Here is a 20864-nt window from a genome sequence, read left to right on the forward strand (position 1 = left end):
TTGGATAACTGAACATTAGCTAGCAACTGTATATGCCCAGAAACTGCCAACAGGCTAGGCTAGAAGTCGGCGAGGCTTTGAGTTATGTGCCTATACTTGTCACTGGTCTACGAATTTGGTCACTATACCCGTGAAAATTCGAACGTGTTGGAATCGGTGTTTAGGAAACTATGGTTGCCATTACAGGTGATTAACTAGGCTCACTGACTAGGCTGATACATGACATCGTATCGAACTTACTCATGATGTCAATCAGATGATTGTCTGGTCAAGATTCGATCTTTTACAGGCCTTCGTCTGGGAAATTGGTGGCCGTGGAACAAAAATGGACATTCTATAACGTCGAAGGCCCGGGTTCGATTCTCCATATGGTTACAATGTGTAATGCCTATTTCTGGTGTCCCCCACTGTGATATAAAGTTATATGGTTTTCTGAAAAGAGTTTTTGTTTTTAAACATTTTTACTTTTGTTTGGATTTCCTTTTGTCCGCAATTTTGCGGGTTTTGGAGATGAGAAACGCAACAACATACTAATAAAAATAGGCTTAATGCTTTCATTTGTGGTGGTGATGTGGGCTAGTTGTTCAAGGGTGCGCTGGTCATCCCGAAGGTTGGGGTTCGAGCCCTCACATAGGTACAAAATGTGAAGCCAATTCCTAGTGTTCGCAATGATGGCATATCGCTAAAAGCGGGTTAAAACCCAACTCACTTATTCACTTTGTTGATTAAGACTGCTCACTCGGTTTGGATTTGGTTTGGCCTTGAGCGAGAATTTGGGTCATTTGGGTCTGAATCAGGGTAGAAGCTATAGCTGTCAGCATGTCAGTCGTGTACGAATATATCCAGTTGTCGTTGCCCCGGGATGTGAGTTGTAACTAACACCCCGGACGTTGGCAACGTTGGTCAGATAACGACAACTGTGCCATCATCTTGCCAGTGGTGACGGAGAAAGATGTGTCTGTCAAGGCGTCGTTGATCGCCTCACGGTTGTTACGGCGTTCGTCTCGCCAAGTTGGAGATAGTGTGTTAAAGCCAATAATTGTGTCTCTAGGTACATTTTAAGGGATTCCAGCAGAATACATTAATAGTAACAGGACCTTTAGACCACCTCGTCGACATGACTGAGGGTCATGCTTTAAGTGTATACAAGTCACAGTTCATTATTGCCCCGGATAGCCTAAGCCGCTTGTTAGGCCTTAGAAGATTGTAGCCACATTATTTATCCCATCGGGTACCCATTTTCTGTTGGTTGAAAAAAACTCACTTGCCTAAGGTGAAACTACATGTATGACATGTGCTGCGTTGTGCGGCAGAATTGAATTACTGGAAACACTCAAGCACCCAAGCACGGTCACCCATCCAAGGACTCTCCCGTAAATGACAGACTCTGCCTATAGGTTAACAGAAGAGGTTCTGCCAAATTAGATTTCAAAAGGACTTCGGAGCATTCGGAGAGTTCTAACTTCTGATGTTATTGTTTGTGTTGAGAAGAATTCTGACTGGATTTTCGTGAGGGGATTACTTGGTTTAATAGAATATTGATATTATCCGCGATCAACTCCGAAACAAACAGTTCGGTATCATTGGAAACACAGGAATATGCTGCGCGGTCTAGAATACTGGGAAGAGTTATTAGGGAGAGGCGTCGCTCTGGCTCTTCCCACTGGAAGGAACGGAATGGATATAGATGTAAACTTGCATGTTTACTGTGTGTTGACGAAAGTGGTTATTGACACAGTCAGGAAAATGTACTCCATCAGATCCAATGAGTATCTGTTGGCGTCTTCCATCTTGAAATACATTGTGGTCAGCACGTACAGATAGGTCCAACGAAAGACCACATTAAAATCGATTAATGGAACTCTTCGAGCACGTGTTGTATGTTGATGTCGTGACATGTGTCAGCTGGTTGACAGCATGACGTATCAACTTGTTTACAGCATGGCGTGTATCTGCTTGTTGATAGCATGGCGTGCATCTCCTTGTTGATATCATGACGTGTATTACTTTCCTGATAGAACGACTTGTGTCTGCTTGTTAGCATGACGCGTATCTGCTTGTTGATAGCATGATGTGTGTCAGCTTGATAGCATGACTTGTATCAACTTGACGGCATGACTTGTATCAGCTTGATAGCATGACTTGCATTAACTTCCTGATAGCATGACGTGCATCAGACTGATAGCATGATGTGTATCACCTTGTTGATAGCATGACGTGTGTGATATCATGACGTGTATCACTTTCACGATAGCACGACTTGTGTTGTTAGCAGTATGTTGTTGACAGTATGACTTGTATGACGCGTATATGCTTGTTTATAGCATGACGTGTATGACCTTGGTAATAGCATGACGTGTATCACATTGGTGATAACATGAGGTGTATCAGCTTGACAGTTTGCCGTGTATCATATTGTTGACAGCACGGCGTGTATGACATTGTTTATAGCATGGCGTGTATCTGCTTGTTTATATCATGGCGTTAGCACCTTGTTGATAGAATGATGTTAATAGCATGACATATATCACCTCGTTTACAGCATGAAGTGTGTCAGCTTGATAGCATGATGTATATCTGCTTGTTTATAGCATGGCGTGTATCAGCTTGACAGCTTGGCATGTATGACATTGGTTATAGCATGACATGTAACAACTTGATATCATGGCGTTTGTCAACTTGTTGATAGCACGACGTACATCATCTTGTTGATAGCATGACGTGCACCATCTTGAGAACATGACATGTTTCTGCTTGTCGATAGCATGACGTGTATGACCGTGTTGATGGCATGACATGTATCATCGTTCCATACGTCTTGGAAAGGTTTACGACTGAGTTGAAATCTACCTGGTATATGTGTTTGTGATTGTTGGTATATGTGTTTTTGATTGTTGGTATATGTGGTTTTGATTGTTTGATAAAATTGGCTTCGTGATTACTATGTAACGAAAACTACGCCTAACAGCCTGCGTGTGTTCTCATCAATATACCAGTTTAGGCTGTCTATAGCTTAGTGGTGCAAGCGTCAGCTCGTTACACCGAAGATCCAAGTTTGATTCCCCTACTATACTACCGACAAGAAATAAGGGAACTAATGAAATAATAGCGAATTTGAAACTGCTTTAAATATCCACTAAATCAATTTTAGGCGTCAAGTTCAATATCTGGTGTGTCCACCATGTTGGGCAACACATTCACGGCACCTTGATGGCATGCTGTTAATCAATTTCCGGATGGTTGCCCGTGGTATTGCCCGCCATTCCTCTCGGAGAGCTGCACCAAGCTGGGCCAGGTTGGCGGGTCCTGGGTCCCTGGCGTACACCCTTCGACCAAGAACGTCCCAGAGATGTTCAATTGGGGACAGGTCTGGGGACTTAGAGGGCCAGTCCAATGTCTGGATACCTTCTTGTCGGAGATAAGCGGAGACAATTCGGGCCCGATGTGGTCTGGCATTATCATCTTGGAATACAAAATTTCGGCCGATAACTCTAGCCAATGGAGCCACAACAGGACGCAATATTTGATCAACGTATCGCAGACCAGTCATGGCTCCGTTAATGATGACCAAATCTGATCGTCTGTCATGTGTAATCCCACCCCACACCATGACACTACCACCTCCATATCGATCATGGTCAAGAATTGCTGCTCTGGCATATCGCTCCCCGCTCCGACGCCAACAACGTTTTCTGCCATCTGTGAATCGTAGGCAAAACCTTGACTCATCAGAGAACATGGTGTAACGCCAGTGGCGCATAGCCCGTCCCTGATGCTGCCTAGCCCATGCCAATCTTTGGCGCTTATGGTGAGCTGAAAGGGTGACACCCTTAAAAGGCCGTCTTGCTTTCAGACGAGTTTGATAGAGTCGGTTTTTAACGGTTGAGTTTGAAATGCGTCTTCCAGTGAGTGTGCGGAATTCTCTATTGATGGCAGAGGCCGATTTAAACCTATCGCGTAGAGCAATTAACGTAATGAGACGATCCTGTCGTGGTGTCGTTGATTTTGGTCTACCACGCCCAGGTCTCGTTGCAACCCCACCCGGTTGGGCGTGAAATTACACTTTTTGATTTACCCATCTGCCGGGCAACTTCACATAATGATGGTCCTCCCCCCCCCCCCCCACCCCCCCACCCCCCCCCCCCCTCTGCTTCGGGGGCATTTCTGTCAGAAAGTGTCAAACTCTATTGCATTAGTGATTGCGACTTCTCCAGTACATTTACATGAGTTAACTTCTGTATGCACGTGTAGCACGTGCTGGGCATGCATTATGCGAAATTCCATTGTCATTGGATGTTGCGTTTGGGAGACATGCCACGATAACGGACTCTGTCACAGTCAAAGTCATCTACATTCAATTTCTTGGTTCCCTTATTTTCTGTCGGTAGTATATGTGTAAAGCCTATTTCTGGTGCCCAACGCCATGATATTGTGATAGGTGGCGTAAAATCATACTCACTCACCACTCACTACTCACTACCAGTCACATGATTGTTGAAATGAAGCAGAACTCCGAACGACAAATAAAGAAAACTAAGATTTAAGCCTGGGGAGACAAGATATCACTTGGTTGTAAACATAACTGTCATTCGATCGCACTACAAGGTCCTCTGGTCGGTTCTGCGTCAACTCAAGTATTGCTGTGCCTGCCTATCGCTGTCGTGACCTGTGACCTCTTGCAGCGTTGCTGTAGAGCTCCGGGAACTGGCTGTTGCTATGATGTACATAATATGCAAACAGTTCACTGAAGTCGTGTGCATTACAGTCCGATGGATTGAATGAGTTTAGTTTTACGGCACACATAGCAATATTCCACCTATATGGCGACGGTCTGTAAATAACCGAGTCTGGACCAGACAATCCAGTGGTCAGATCTGCCATTTGGTATACGACGACATATGTCAGCCAAGTCAGCGAATCTAACCACACGATCCCTTTAGTCGCCTATTACGGGTTACTGAGGATCAATTCTACCTCTGATCTTCAGGGATCAGGATAGCTGACGCAGTAGTGACATGCCACGCGTCTTTGACATTAAATAAACCCACCCATTTAAGTCACACAAGGCTATTCACATAGATACTGTTATTTATGGAAGCGTGCTTGTGTAAATGAGTGAAAGAATATGTTATACGTCGCTACCAACAATACAAATTCACGAAGGGGATTTCAATAAAGTCTTCCTGACTAAAGTACTGTCTGAAATGAAAAAAAGACTGATTTAGGCTGTTGCTCTGTATCCCTAAAATGTACACTATTGCAAAAAGCATATGTCGACATAACCCACATCGGACTAACTGGGCGGTCGGCGGGGTGCGTCATAGGATATCCAGAAAAGTATGTTTACTCGTGATGTCAGGCAAAGTTCAGAAAAAAAAACTAGCCGCTGAAAACAATAGATCAAATATAGATGGCATTTAGGTCGCTTAACTTGGAATGATGACGGAACGTCGACTCACCTGGCATGATATGCACGTGCTGCCTGCGGACACAAAGGGCCATCTGAAACATATTTATACTTTCTGATTCTTGATGTGTATTGGAGATGCCTCATTCTTTGATTAACATCTTTCGTATCGATCCCACTTTCATAAAGTTTATGTTGAGATGAATAAAAGATCATGGTGCTCATAGAAAAGCTTAAATCAACCATCAAATTAAACGTCTCAAAATATATAAGTGGCATAGCCACCCGATGATCGACATGACTGGATGTAATTTGTAAATTGTGAAGACATGCCGTTTTCTTCCCCAGTTTAATTCCCGTAAAGGATTATCTTATCTCAACTGATATCATTATCCGCCAGCTCGACCCTACCATCGTCGGATGCACCCGTCCTGATTTTACTTTTGAGACGACCCCTCCTGTTTCTTTATAGTGATAGTGATACTCCATTCTAATAGTTTCAGCATGAAAATTGATACTGTTTACGTTTTATAATGAAGGTAAGTTTAATTTCAAAGTGGACATTTAAAAAGTGTCTTTTGTGACACAATATCATTGCACACTAGTTTGCATAAAGCCATGGTCTGTTGCAAATATGTCGCGCTGAACTGAAAAAAACACGTTACTCATTTCTGCACTAAACTGTCCTCAGCAAAGTCCTCTCATTATGTTTCCTATCTCCCTGCCACTGAGACTGTAGCCAGACCGCGCTTAGTTCCACAGCTATTTCATACTTTTACATATTAACTACATATATTGTATAAATAAATGCAAAAAAAGCGTTTTTCCTATTTCCGACCGTGCTTTAATTTATATATTCGGCAAAATGAAGCCGGGTTTTCAAAATGACGAGCCAACGTTTCAAACACAAGGCTACCTGACGGTCTCGTGGTGTACGAGAACACGTGAGCTAGATGGGACTGTCAAAAGTCGGCTAAATTGTCTGGTGTCTGGCACACGTGATGTTTTTGTGGATGAGGAAGCGGTTGCTGGTGTTGAGTCTGGACCAGGGTGTCACGTTACATGTGTAGTACAAACGAAGTGTTTACAAACATATGTGGGACAAGACCAGGGCTGACTTGCACGAAACGGTCTTAGCGCTACAATGACTGTCACTCCCATTCTTCAACATAGGCTTAAGATAGTCATAGCGCTAAGATTGCTTTGTGCAAGTGGACCCTGGCCTGTGGTCATTTACCGATCATGAAGGGCTGTGATGAAAACTTATTGTCTGTACGGTGTATGATGATATTCGGTCAGGTTAAGGACGGTTAAGGTTATGGGATAATTCACTACCATCCTCATTGTACATTGTCAGTCAGTAGTGGATGGACTGGATCGAACATTGTGTTCTAACAGGTGAGTGCTGATTGGTCATTTGGGTCGAAGGCGATGTTCTGGTGGATAGAATGCGTCGAAAGAGGTGTTCTGACAAATCCTGATAAATCGATGACGGTGTTCTAGTGGATAAGGTAAGTCGAGAGAGGTGTCTTGATTGGTGAGATAGATCGATGGCGGTGTTCTTGTCAGTGAGGTGTGGCGAGAGAGGAGGTGTCCTGATTGGGGAGATAGATCGTTGCCGGTGTTCTGATGGATGAAGTGAGTCATGGGATGTGTCTTGATTGGTAAGAAAGATCGAAGGCGGTGTTCATGTGGTTGAGGTGTGGAGAGAGAGGTGTCCTGATTGGGGAGATAGATCGTTGCCGGTGTTCTGATGGATGAGGTGAGTTGAGAGAGAGGTGTCCTGATTGGTGAGATGGTTCGTTGCCGGTGTTCTGATGGATGAGGTGAGTTGAGAGAGAGGTGTCCTGATTGGGGAGACAGATCGTTGCCGGTGTTCTGATGGATGAGGTGAGTCATGGGATGTGTCGTGATTGGTAAGACAGATCGAAGGCGGTGTTCATGTGGTTGAGGTGTGGAGAGAGAGGTGTCTTAATTGGTGAGATGTTTCGATGGCGGTGTTCTGGTGGATAAGGTGAGTTGAGAGAGGAGGTGTCTTGATTGGTAAGATAGATCGATGGGGGTGTTCTGATGGATGAGGTGAGTCGAGGGAGATGTTTTGATTGGTAAAAAACGGTCGAAGGCGGTGCTCTTTTGAATGAGGTGTGGAGAGAGAGGTGTCTTTATTGGCGAGATAATTCAGTGGCGGTGTTCTTGTGGATGAGGTGTCAAGAGAAGTTTCTTGATTGGTGAGGAAGTTCGATGGCGACGTTCTCTTATGTTGTGAGTGGAGGGAGGATTTGTGAGATAGGTCGAGAGCTGTGTCTTCTTGAATTAAATGTCTCTCAACCTAACTTGTCCTGTCGGATATTAAGTTAGGTCGAGAGAGTATTCTTGGTTGGTGAGATTAGGCGAGAGCGTTGTCTTGGTGGATAAACTGGATCGAGAGCAGTGTCCTCACTGGTGAGAACAATCGAGGGCGGTGTCCAGCTACCACAAAAGCTGGATCGAGACCAGTGTCCTGATGGTGAGGAGGTGTCCTTAGGATAAGTTGTGGGGTCATGAGTTTTCAGATGGGTAGATGTTCGGGTGGATAAGTGTGGATCGAGAGTGCGATCTTGATTTGTCCAATAGGTCGATGTTCTGGTGGACATGTTGGATCAATCACGGTGTCCTCATTGCTGGATTTGATGCTTGCGGTTGAGATATGACCAGAGCAGTGTCCGTTTCAGGATGACTTAGCCCAAGATGTTATATTGTTGAATGTGACCCAAAATAGTATACATACAAACAAGCAAATAATAACTGAAGCGTTGCCTGCCACGGTTAGATTCCTTGCGGCTTGACTGTTGGTGGATCATTACTTTCAGTTGTATCGGAGAACAGAGGGTGGTTGTTGAGACGAATTGTTATATTTACCCAACAATTTTTTTTTCAAAACTTCATCGGAGGCCAGATTGTGAACTGTTGCTTTAAGAATTTCAGTAATTTGTTATATCACTATTTCTTCACATTCTGTCATAATTTTCTTTCATATTATCATGATTATTCATTAATGTTTCCATACCCGTGAAGATCCGTACCACTGATCCATGTCATCGCATCTTAAATGCGCAGATCGATTGCTCATAATGTTGATCATTGGACTGTCCAATCTGATCTGATCCCCTGATCAGGTCAGTCGCATCCACGAACATCCGGGTTACATTTTTTTCTCAGTAAAACATGCCTGTCGTCAGAGGCGGGTAATGGTCAGGTTGGCTGACTTGGTTGACACGCCATCGTATCCCAAATGCGTAAATCGATGCTCATAAGTTTGATCACTGGAATCTCTGGTCCAGACTCATTTATTTAGTGCTACCGACATCAAGCTGTAACTATTGCTGGGTGCGGGTAAAACTCAACTCAGTCAACCTTGACCTAAAGATTTGGGATGGGGTGGTAAATGGAACAGCGTCATTACGTCAGTCCAATGACTTGTTTCACAGTGTGCTCACCTGGTTCCCTTGGTCTGTTGCGCCTACGCTGCGCTACGCTCCGCCACTGAGTCTTGAAGTGTAGCGCAGGCGCAACAGACCTACAGGGAACCAGGCTGAAAGTGCTCTTTGTCGCAGGGCGAAGTTCTGTTCTGTTTTTGAATGATAACACATGTGACATATTTACCCTTTCTACCACTCACTAGTTAATTTTCAAAACAATATCCGGTGTACGGGGTTTCCATTTGCGTACATGCGTCACCACTCGTGCCTTTCCGTAACGGTATTCGGCTTGTCACGAATCCATTGTTGCTATATCCTCACTCGACACAGGAGCCAGATGGTGCCATTAACCTTCGCGGTTTAACGCTTTTAACCCTACTGGTTATCCATAGATCTACCTCCTGGCTTGACAGAGCTTTTAGAATTAACCGAAGTGTTTGTCCATTAAAACACTGAGTAACATACTGGTCGATTAACAAACAATGGACACCAACTCCACTAGCCGATCGCGTTGCCTTAAGTATAATGGTGAATAGCACTGTGTTGAAGATCGTTTCGAAAATTACTTTTCCATGTTAAGTGAATTAAGGTGTACCAGAGTTCCGCTTTTGTCTCCCAGATGACAATATAATGCATTTACAGTCGATGAAGAGGTTCGTATCATTCATGGTCGAGCTATTTAGACTAGCTCAGTATCCTAACAACCTAGCTTGTTGCTCAAAATCACTGATTGTTTGGAGTAAGTTACGGAGAAGCATTTGACAGATTGGCACATGGAATTTGGTCACGGTAATTTAACATCGTGCATTGTGATTTGACCCAGAAGTTTCAATTTACGAAATGAACTTAGAGATTTCAACTTGGTTACCTGTAGATTAAAGGGCGTTAAACTGAATTTGAAAACGAACACGTATGCGGATTAAACCTGAGAAATGAATTTTCTCTACTGAAACTATTAGCCTGAACCGATGTGACGTTTAAAGTTAATCATTCCTCCAATGTTGCCAATGGAGATATATCTGTTGTGTTATAAATGTGGAAAATTCGGATCAGATCTATGTGTTCTCCTCACTCATTCATGAAGACATTATGTTCTGTGGGATTAATGACATGATTTGTTTAAACATGCATACCATTTAACTGGAATTAGATGAAAATAGATCCTGGTTAATCTATTAATCGGTATTAATCAATACATGTGCATCAATAAAATCACACATTTTCGCAAAACCGTTCTGCCTATTTATATTAATCCTCCACACTTATTCCTAAAGACACTTTTGCCACGTAATACAAACGTCCCAGCTGAAACGTTTATAAAACGTTTGCTTGTTTCTCGAGTGAAACGTTTCATGGAAACGTTTTAATAATAATTCTAAAGCGATTTTTCAAAAGTTATTTTGAAACGTTAGGGAAACGTTTCCGGTAACGTTATTAAAACCATTAATTGGAACCATATCACAATGTTATAAAATCGTTAGTGAAACATTTTGAGATAATTAATTGTGATAAAAAATCTCCACTGACTGCAGGAATGTATATTAACTTGAAATACTGGTTATGAAATTATACCTGTACAAAAGATAGCAGTGAAAAAAATATAAAAATTGTGGTGAACATTTTGTCAAGAGAAATAGTATGTAATGTGTTTCATTAATATCACTTATTTTTGTACTATACTGTTTACTATAGGTCCAGCATTGGTTTGTAAATATAACGCCCCGTTACCTGCGGTGCCATCTCCGCGTGAACGCTTTCTGTCTCTGGTATCGGCACCAACTCTCAGGAATGTTCTCAGATTCCCAAATACCCGTGTATTCAAAAGTGGACTTTGTCCACAGCAGGCGGGAAGTTCCTTAACATTTCTGAATGTAGAAGACAGTACATTTTATTCTTGTGACAAGACGACAGTGTTTTAAAAGGAGGTATGTATATTCACATTATTGTTTTTCAGCCACATTCTATATGTTGCCTTGTGATCGTTCATCCTTTGTTTGTAACTGTGTATTCTTATCATGTTTTCTCAGCATATGTGTGATAGATATTTCTTGTGACATTTAATTCTTTGTGGCATAGCGTTAGAATGAGTGTTTACTGTATGAGTATCGATGTTCACGAGATCAAAGTCAATAGTTTGATTTTATAGGTTTGCAGAGCGGTAAATTAATAATGCACGTTCATATCCGAACTCTGTCACAGTGTGTCTGGGTTTGCAAGTAATACAATGTAGAGTGCATGGTGAAATCAGGGAAACGACGATTATTAATCTAACTATAATATTACCATTTATGAAATGACTTAAGTGTAAACATGTTTTCAGATACAGGAATTGTCCTTTCTTCTATCTCGTATCCAGTCTGCAGACACAATATTTGTCACGTAGACACTCTTGCTTATCAGCGATGTACAGGGAATCGGGGGATAATTTTACATTTGAGTCGGTGACTCCAGTTCGTTATTTTCTGGCATCAACAAACGTCACTTCCGTAACAACCAGACCATGATTGCTCACTACAAATGTCACCCACTCAGTAAATATAATATGCGACTTTTAAGCAAGAGATGAAGATGTGTTATGAAGAAATACTTTAAATAACAGTTCAACCTGCCATTTAAAGGCAACTGATCATTTATGGCTTGTGACAAGTGTGAGAAATACACAATATTCAGTTCCGTAAAACTATTCCGAAAACCAACGTCCTTATGTAAATGATGCCCGTATTTGGGGGAAATATCATTCAATATAATCAGACGCAATCACGTGCACGATTTGACAAACTGTTTTTATTTGGTTGGTAATAATTTCCTTTTTGTATATGATTATGGTCCGATGAGGATGATTGATCTGTGTTTATCTTGTACGTTTTCGGTAATTATTTGTGGGTATTTGTATTCTTCAGCCTAGTTTCACGATACAGAAGCGTTTATAGAATTTCTTGTGTTTATTTCAGAAGAAAACACAGACATAGGAAGAGCCCGATGACAAAGATTGCTGATTATTTTCCATTGATGAAATGAAGTATTCTTTAAAACATGTCATTGTTTTGTTTTCATTGTCACTAATAATAACGGATTTCATGATTAACAAGTCTACTTACGTGTGTGTATTTATTGGACGGGATTCAAAGCAACTAGTGTGGATAAACCAGCCTTGCAATGATATCAGAAGATGATATCGTTTCTCATATCTCTACAATCGCAAGAGGGTTCAACACAAACGTTTCTGCGACGGTATGGATACTGGATAGCCTATCGAAAAGCTTTTCTAAAATGTTTTTAGAAGGTGTACAATGTTTCCCGCCAACGTTTCGTCAAAACATTTTTAAAACGTAAAATAACTCCACCAAATTAGATTTTAAAAATGTTTTTGAACCTTTGTAAACCCATGCGGAAACGTTTTTTAAAACATTTTCATAACGTTTCTGTGCTAGCTGGGCTATTTGTTACTAAACCGCCCCTCAAAATAGGACACACTGGTTCACTTAAGCAGATGTAGTAGTGTGTAGATTCTCCTTCATCATCATCATCATCATCATCATCATCATCATCATCATCATCATCATCGCCGTCGTCGTCGTCATTATATACGTTTCTGAAAACAGTCGATTTCGATATGGAGTTTCCTGACTGGACTACAGCTCTCGTTTATCCGACACTTGTGTCTGCAGAGAAACAAGTGGGATTAACGTGAATGTCGGATTAATGTATTTGTGTGATAATGTCAATATTTACTAAGTGTGAACACACTTGAAACCGGCAATATCTCATTCTCTAACTCAGTCACTCATGGGAAGTTTCCTGAATGGAGTATATACTATTGAAACCGGTAATACATCACTCACTTACTCATTTACTCACTCACTTACTCACTCACTCACTCACTCTCTCACGCACTCAAACCCTCTCATCCAACCACGCACTCACTCACTCACCCATTCACGCACTCAAGACGAGTAAATGCAGTCCGACATGCACACTGTAACTCCCCACCTTCATGCACCTGCAGCGGTAACAGCTATTTACGTTTCAAAGGTAATCGGATAAAGCGCTACATCCCGCTAAACAAGACATCATCAATTTCACATAGCTGCATGTCTATTTCAAACAAGACTTCCGTCATCGGCCGCAACAGGTGACACAACACGTGGTTACTGTCGCAATCGGTGTGACATGTACCAGGTAAATAGCTACTTCCCGGCGCTACATATCACCTGTATTGGTTTAGTCCCCCGATCCGCTGACTGCCATGCTAACCAGTACCCGAACGTGACAGAGATACTTTGCGTTGACTTGGAAGAGAGATAAGTTGCCATTCACAGCAGATGAAGATGTTGGGCGATTCCGCCTTTGTTTGAACATGAACGCTGGTTACCTCAAAGCTTTGCCTCAAAGCTGCTGCTATCTTAAACAGGTCGAGCGTCGTGTCAGCCTATACTATTTGTAAGTACATAACTACCATTGTGTTTCTGTTTAATTTTGATATTTCCTTGAGATTAGTGTTGTTTGTTTATTTCACGCAGTTATTACCTCGACAATATTCCAGCGGTATTAATGATAATAAGGATATTTATAAAGCGTTAGTTCACATTACTGAGGGACATGTCCAAAACGCGTTACATTCTGGTTATTACTAACCCGTGTAACCCAAGCTACCCGTGGAGCGCTGAAACGTAATTGCCTCATGACGTATACACCGGGTACCCATTTTCTTCGAGGTGATCAGTGGCAGTTTTGAACAACCTAGCTTGCTTAAGGTGAGACCACGTGTATCACCCATGCTTCATTGTGGGGCAGGTCTGAAGTCCTGGAACCTTTCAGCAGTCAAGGTGACAAACACGGTTACCCCCATCCAAGCGCTGTTTAGCTGGGTTTTTTTTTACTTGAGCTCTATGCTTACGACCACACACCATAACGGTAGGCATCGGTCTGCAATTAAATCAAACCTGGACCAGACAACCCCGTGATTGACGTTATGAACATAGATCACCGCCTTGCTTCAACCGCGATCCTGCCCACCCAATCCCGTTACTCGCCTCTTAAGAACATGTTTACAAGGAATATTCTAATCCGGGATTACATTTGCAATGTAACTCCACAATCATGAATATGAACTTATATGAATCATATGAAATTATTTCAGAATTGGTTATGCACAAACATAACCCACGCCGCAGGTTTTTAGTTCCATGAATATGGAATATATATTTTTGAAAATATCTTGAGCTAAATGTCGAGGAAGGGCTCGATCAACATAAATCAAATCAACAGCACGAATGAAGAAATGTCTGTTTTGGAACAAGTACATTAGTGTGTTTTGCTAAATGTTTTGTTAGTGTAATGCTTTGTTTTACATTTGTCACATTCAGCTTTTCTTAAAGACAAATATCATCCATTATTTTGTATATGGGTGAAGTAGAAAAGAAAATATATTACGAGTTGATATAAACTCCCCAGTGCACTACAATGAATCATCTTAATATAGACTAACGCTCTCGGCATATAGCTTATTTCAATAGGAACAAATAAATCAGTTTATATTTAAAAGGGGTACCAGTGATGAGGGACATCAGAACCTGAAGATCTAAACTTGCTTCAGTTAGCCCTCTAGCATTGTAGGGAGGGCTAGGCAGTATGGGAAAATAATGTGGTTCAGAACTGGGTGACAAAAAGCATATTGTTGTAACCTGCTTGGAAACATGGAGTTCTTGTTTAGACCTGTTTTGTTGTGATGAATTGGTGTCCCTTCATCCTCTTTAGTTTTGTTTCTGAATGATAAGTCTAGCGAAAGGACTGTGATTAATCACGTAGCTGCTCTCTTAGACCGGATCCCCCTCGCGTCTAATAAGCACGATTGTGTCTGTTGGTCTTAATTAGCAGCCTCCTCTAATCTCCGCCTTGACCTTGACACGCGAGGTCATTCGGGCCCTAATACCGATTGTGTGTTTACATCGTTACTTGGCGCGGCCGTTAGGTGGCCCATTTCAAGGACAAGCTCCGTGAGCGGTCTGTAAATAGCGTAAATAATTTGATATGGACGAGACAATCTAGTGATTGATACCAGCACCCCTTTCCCGTTTGTTGCATGGAATCATGGTATCTAATGAGCCCTCCTCAAGTTTCATAAACCCCGAAGTTGTCTATAAATTCTTAAAGAGAGCATATATGTTGTTGTATTTTATCTATTTCACTCTCAAGTCTGAATATTATACACTCGAAAGAAATTCTGGAGTCTGTGTGTGGGGGGGATTTTTTTTAAAATGAAATTATATAAGTAATAAGCAAGTAAAATCAACAAGCCAGAGGAGCTTGCTTGTGATATTTTGTGCTGGTCCGATCACAAGACAACCAGGAATTGGTTGGTGGGCTCGTAAGTATTTCGAACACTACCAAGATACATGAATCTCAGAGGACCAATGCTAATCCGGTTCTTCAAGGGTTCCACAACCATGACAGAGACCGTGGCCATGCTGATGACGTCGTGTGCTGCGTTGATGACGTTGATGACGAAAATTTCGATCAAACGCTCAGTGGCAGTATAAAATGCCCCTAATTCCTCTAAATCTCACTAATGGCTCAATTAACAGTGTGCGGGTTAGCACCTGGGAGTGTAGACGCTTCTACAGTGCCCCAGGACTGGTTGCAGGTATGAACACCTGTGGTGACCCGGGTAGGACTTGGCCTACTCTGCTGTATTACCTATGGGAGAGGGACACAAAGCCGAAGACATGGCGTATAGTATGATGTCGAGTCATTGTGACCCTCGGGCGTTGTTCATGATATCATCCACTAGTTTCAATGCGGAGACTGGATAATATTGTATTGTTTGACACCATGTGGCTCGCATATTGGTGAGCATGGTGTAAATATGTCAATGAGTTTGGTTTTACGCCGTTTTTAGCAATATCGCATGAATAGCACGACAGAAAAAATAGACTTCACACATAAATAAGCTTTACACAGTGTATCCAAGTGGGAAATCGAACCCGGGGTTAGGCGTGAAGAGTGAACGCTTTAACCATGCACTAGGCTACCCACCGTTCCGGAAATGATTGATCATAAGGTGGTTATGATGCTTCCGCCCAATGATTGTGGGACTCTGATGACGTGGAGTGTTCATGTTATCAATCTCTGTTCAACCATTCTGGTGTCTCGAATATTTGTCGTGTTTCAATTTACGACCCGAAGAGCCGAGGTAGAATAGGTCTTCAGGAACCCAGGCTTGTTGTAAGATGTGTTTATATGTCGGCAATATTCAAGCTATTTGTAGGCGGTCGTAAATAATTGAGTCTGGGCCAGATAATCCAGTGATCAACAGCTTGAACAATGATCAACGCAGCTGGGATGCCATGACATGTGTCAACCAAATCAGTAAACCTGATCACTTGCTCCCATTAGTGTCCAGCATGAGTTACTGAAGATCAGTAACCCGGATCTTCGTGGGGCAGATCAGGCTCCACACCTGTCATCGTGTTGCTCACGGTGTCAGTCACTGGATTACCTGGTCCAGATGCGATTATTTACCGACCGACGTCATTTAGCTTTAACATTGCTAAGTGCGGCATTAACCAATACTCAGTTTACTTGCTCTGCTACAGTTTTACTTTATCCACTCTTAATTCAATCCTCTTAATTAATTGGTAGGCGGTATATCTTAGTGGTTAAAGCATTCAGTCGTCACGCCGAAGGCTGGGGTGGCATTCCCTACAATGTACAATGTGCGAGGAATTTCCGGAATATTGCTAGATTCAATAGGCTGAAAACTCAAACGTTAATGAGCATTCTCCCTGCCGTAAATTATTTTTAAGGGGCGGTTATTCTAGCGGTTAAAGCGTTCGCTCGTCTTCGGCTGCATTACCCACATGGGTACAATATGTGACGCCTAATTCAGGTGTCCCCCGCCGTGATATTGCTGGAATATTGCTTAGAGCTGCGTAAAACCATGCACTCTTAGTCTTCATTATTTTCACATTTACAAACAAATCCCTGGATCAAGAAACGTGATATCCTTGTATATCCTGCCCTAACGGAGGTATTTATGTTCCCGCATTAATAAAGCCTAATATCCGATACCTATAGGGCCGTTTCATTATCGTACCACCTGCCCATGTAGTCGGTATCAGTGAATCTAATCGATAAGTAAAATGACTGTGTATTTTAAAGAATGCAAAAATGCACTGTGCTTCGCCGTGATTGGCACAATGGAAGGGAGGTAACTCGCGTATCCTTGCACGTGAAAAACGTCATATCGCCCACATATTTGAAAGTTGGCGAGAGATTTCTCTGAAATTCAGTGAATAACTGTCGTTACCAGATGCTGCTTCTTGTTTCCTTGCCCAGTGTTGGACAATGCGATGTGTATTAGTGGGATTGCCGTCTTAGCTCGGTCGCATAGCACCGGCTGGAATCTCAACTAGTACAAGCAGACAGACGTACTGACGGACGGACAGACAAGCGCAGACGTCTATATGTAATTATATTGAATCTTGATTGGTATGATCTCACCTCACTTCACCTCACCTCACCTCACCTCATCTCACCCAACTTAGGTTTGTATCGAAGCTAAGTACTTTTCGAAGCGGGGTTAAACCCAAGCCGGTGGGGTAGCCTCGGGGTTAAAGCGTTTACTCGTCAAGCTGAAGACCCGTGTTCGATTCTCCACATGGGTACAATGTGTGAAGCCCATTTCTGGTGTTCCCCGCCGTGACATTGCTGGAATATTGCTAAAGGCGGTGTAAAACTAAATTCACTCACTCCTTCATACAAATATAACCTCTCACATCCCTGCTGGATGCAGTGGGTGGGTGGGTAAACGGGTAAGATTTCATCTCTTGATCCCCCTGCGTGTCATGAGCTGGCATACGTGCGGATCAAGATAAGCTTATCGACCAATTTGTCTTAACCCATGTATTTACAAACTAATGTCATATAACTGGATTACTGTTAAGTGCGGCGTATAGAAAACACATTCAACATTCAACTTCACAGTTTATTAGAAATGATGTTTTCGTAAAGCACGTTGGTCTCCAGACGCGCGTGTCAGTCACGGGATTGTCTGGTCCAGACACCATTATTTATAAACCACCGCTCAATGGTTTGAACATCGCCCAGTTCAGCCTCAAACGACAAACCAACAAACGATCATGTGTCACAATGATCCGGAAAAGTATGTACTTCCTCGGGCAAGGATTCAGTTCATGACTGCACTTGAAGCAATCAGACCCCTTTGTGATTATGTATCATATCGCCTCTCTAACCAGGAACATGAAAACACAGAGTTGTCACGTGACGCAATAGTATTTCGTGTTGTAGACCTATGGTTTCAGGACAGTTGATACATTCCTCTGGCCGAGTTAGCGACTGGAGTGGTGTTTTTCCCGTGTGGTTCAATTGACCCATGAGGTAAGACTGATTGTCCGCGATTATGAAATGATCCCATTGTTACAATACGTGTCCACACTACGGTATCCTATCATGTACGCAACTGAATTTTGTATAGAGCCGGCATTTTAATGTTTGAAGGAGTTCTTTTGAGGAAATTAACAGTTTCCATAAATGTCATCAAAACGAATGTTCTCATGTTATACACCAATGTAGTGTCGGCCAATCGACAAGCCGTTAAAATGTAGGCTTTCATCATGCCTAAACATACTTTTCTGGCAATTTACAGAGACTTCATGCAGGGATGTAACTATTAAACACTGTGCGGAGATAACAAAATCAAAGGGAGGTCACTCTAAAAGTCGACTGCGAGTTATCTCCATGGCGTCTTCGACTTGGAGCGATTTTTGTCACGTAAGACTGGTGTAATTAGACTTTCCGTTTGGGGGATTTGTTCAAGGTAGCAGACATTGCAGAATCGCTTCCCTACATATTTATCCCTAGGAGCGGCGAATGTATGTTGAAGATACTCCATTTGAAAGCAGTCCATCCTTCATGGCGGAATGGTTAGATTCACTTGATTCATCACTTACCTCAAATCACAAACACGTGTCATCAAAACGTATTCTTGCTATTAGCTCACTGAAATCTCATTTTGGACATTTTACGTCACGAAATTTAAATGTAACTGTCGTTAATCGAGACAAATATGTGTATCTGTATCTGTGTCAATACATACGCCATGTGTGCACGTGACCCTGTCGTGTTTGTGTAAACGAGGAAGCAAACACCGTTCACGAGCAGGAATATTTTCATTCCGATTTATTACTGCGTCCTTGTTAACGGGAAGCAGCACTCAGCTCGTGAGTGAAGGAAGGATGTGACTGCCTCTGCTTCAGGATTTTAGGTATAAATTTGCTTTTGTCACTAGATCTACACTTTCTACTTAGGGCGTTTGTGGTCAGTACTCATGGTCAGCGGGGCTGTCTCCCTTCCGGGTCTAATGTAATTGTGTAGTACACGGGGAATAGCTCCTGTTGCAGTCTCCCTGTGTGGGTTTGTCTTTGACTGAGTAACGAGGACCGAAATAATCAGTTAACAAGTATCAAAGGTAACGCACGTTCAAGGACTTTTTATCCTTCCGTCTTTTCTGGGCACCGAACCCGTGGAGATCCGGGTTAGGCTTGGCCTTCAGCAATCCATGCTTGCCGTAAGACTCTTGAGATTCGACCATTGGGTGGTCAGGTTCGCTGACGAAATCCCGAAAACAAAATAGCCATGATGAATGAAAATTTCCGAAAAAAATACATGTTATTGCGTAAACATAACGTTGTGCAGAATGTAATGATGATTATGATATTATATATAATGAGTGAGATTCATGGATAGACAGGGCGCAGCGTAAGTTGAAGGTGGTTCGATCAACCGGCCACCTCCGTGGTGTAGTAGATACAGTGTGTGTCCTGAGAGTGGAAGGTCGGTGGCTCGATCCCCTCCCCTCCTCTTTGGTGTAGTAGATAGCGTGTCAGTCCTGGGAGTGAAAGGTCGGTGGTTCGATCCCCTAACCATCTCCCTGAGTAGATGTTCCAACCTTCCGTCGCATTAGGACGTAATATCATTGAACTTGTTGTTGCCCTGCCTAAAGCTAAGCCATAGGGAAATGAAATGAAATGAAGCCGTTGGGTACAAAAAACATGTTTTATCCCTTGAAACGGCGTACATATCTTGAAGAAACTACATCTGAAAGTAGTAAGATTATAGTTGTTATTGCATGCTTAAAGCTAGGCCTTAGGGAAATGAAACAAGGGTAAGTCAGTGTGCCCTGTTTAAGCCGGTTATCATGGTACAGCCGGAGGGTGTTTACTTTTTCTGGTAGCCTAGTGGTTATAGGGTTCGCTAGTCACGCCGAAGATCCGGGTTCGGTTCTGCACGTGGTGACAGTTTGTGAAATCCATTTTTGGTGTACCCTGTAGCGATATTTCTGGAAAAATGCTAAAAGCAATGTAAACTTAACTCACTCACTCACTTTGAGCTATCACTAAACCAGCATATCAACAGTACTACAAACACATGCGCTTGCACACACGCACACACACGCACACACACACACACACATAGTCGCCTTCGTACTTGTTGCTATGCAACTGCAATTCATTCAAATGCAACGAGCAAATACTTTTCATCTTCAGCAGTATTATATTTTTAAGTTACTGAATATTTAATAAACAGACAAAAACATAAGTTCAATTTCAGAAAAAAAATCACTTTACAGATCAATGCGTTAGTATAACGTATAAGCCTTACATTGAATATTAAATGTTATAAAATCTGTCAGAACAGTCTACTTTATTGGGTTCTGAAGCAAACTATTGCTCTGTGTCGTAACTTTTAAAACCTGTTCTTGAGTGGTATTTGAGGCTGGTTTGATGAATAATAGGAACAATGCTTTTATGGATAGGGAACTCTTTACTGCAATAAATGCGACGTTTCGGTGAAGATACTAACGCCGTTGTCAAGTAAGACTTGGGACAGCGCTCAGATTCATGACACACGCAATTCGCAGTCTTGCCCAGAGGGGGGCTACACATACAAAACCTCAAACACAACTGCGATATAAATTA

At 42.3% G+C, this 20864-nt stretch overlaps 1 protein-coding gene across 1 annotated transcript in view; it reads left to right on the forward strand.

Moving 5' to 3' along the window:
- LOC137261233 (glycoprotein 3-alpha-L-fucosyltransferase A-like) overlaps window positions 1-20864 on the forward strand; it is a 135534-nt gene that overhangs the window by 87461 nt on the left and 27209 nt on the right. The gene's annotated exons all lie outside the window — the stretch shown is intronic.

This window comes from Haliotis asinina, chromosome 14, assembly GCF_037392515.1.
Source record: "Haliotis asinina isolate JCU_RB_2024 chromosome 14, JCU_Hal_asi_v2, whole genome shotgun sequence".
Lineage (NCBI taxonomy): Eukaryota > Metazoa > Mollusca > Gastropoda > Lepetellida > Haliotidae > Haliotis > Haliotis asinina.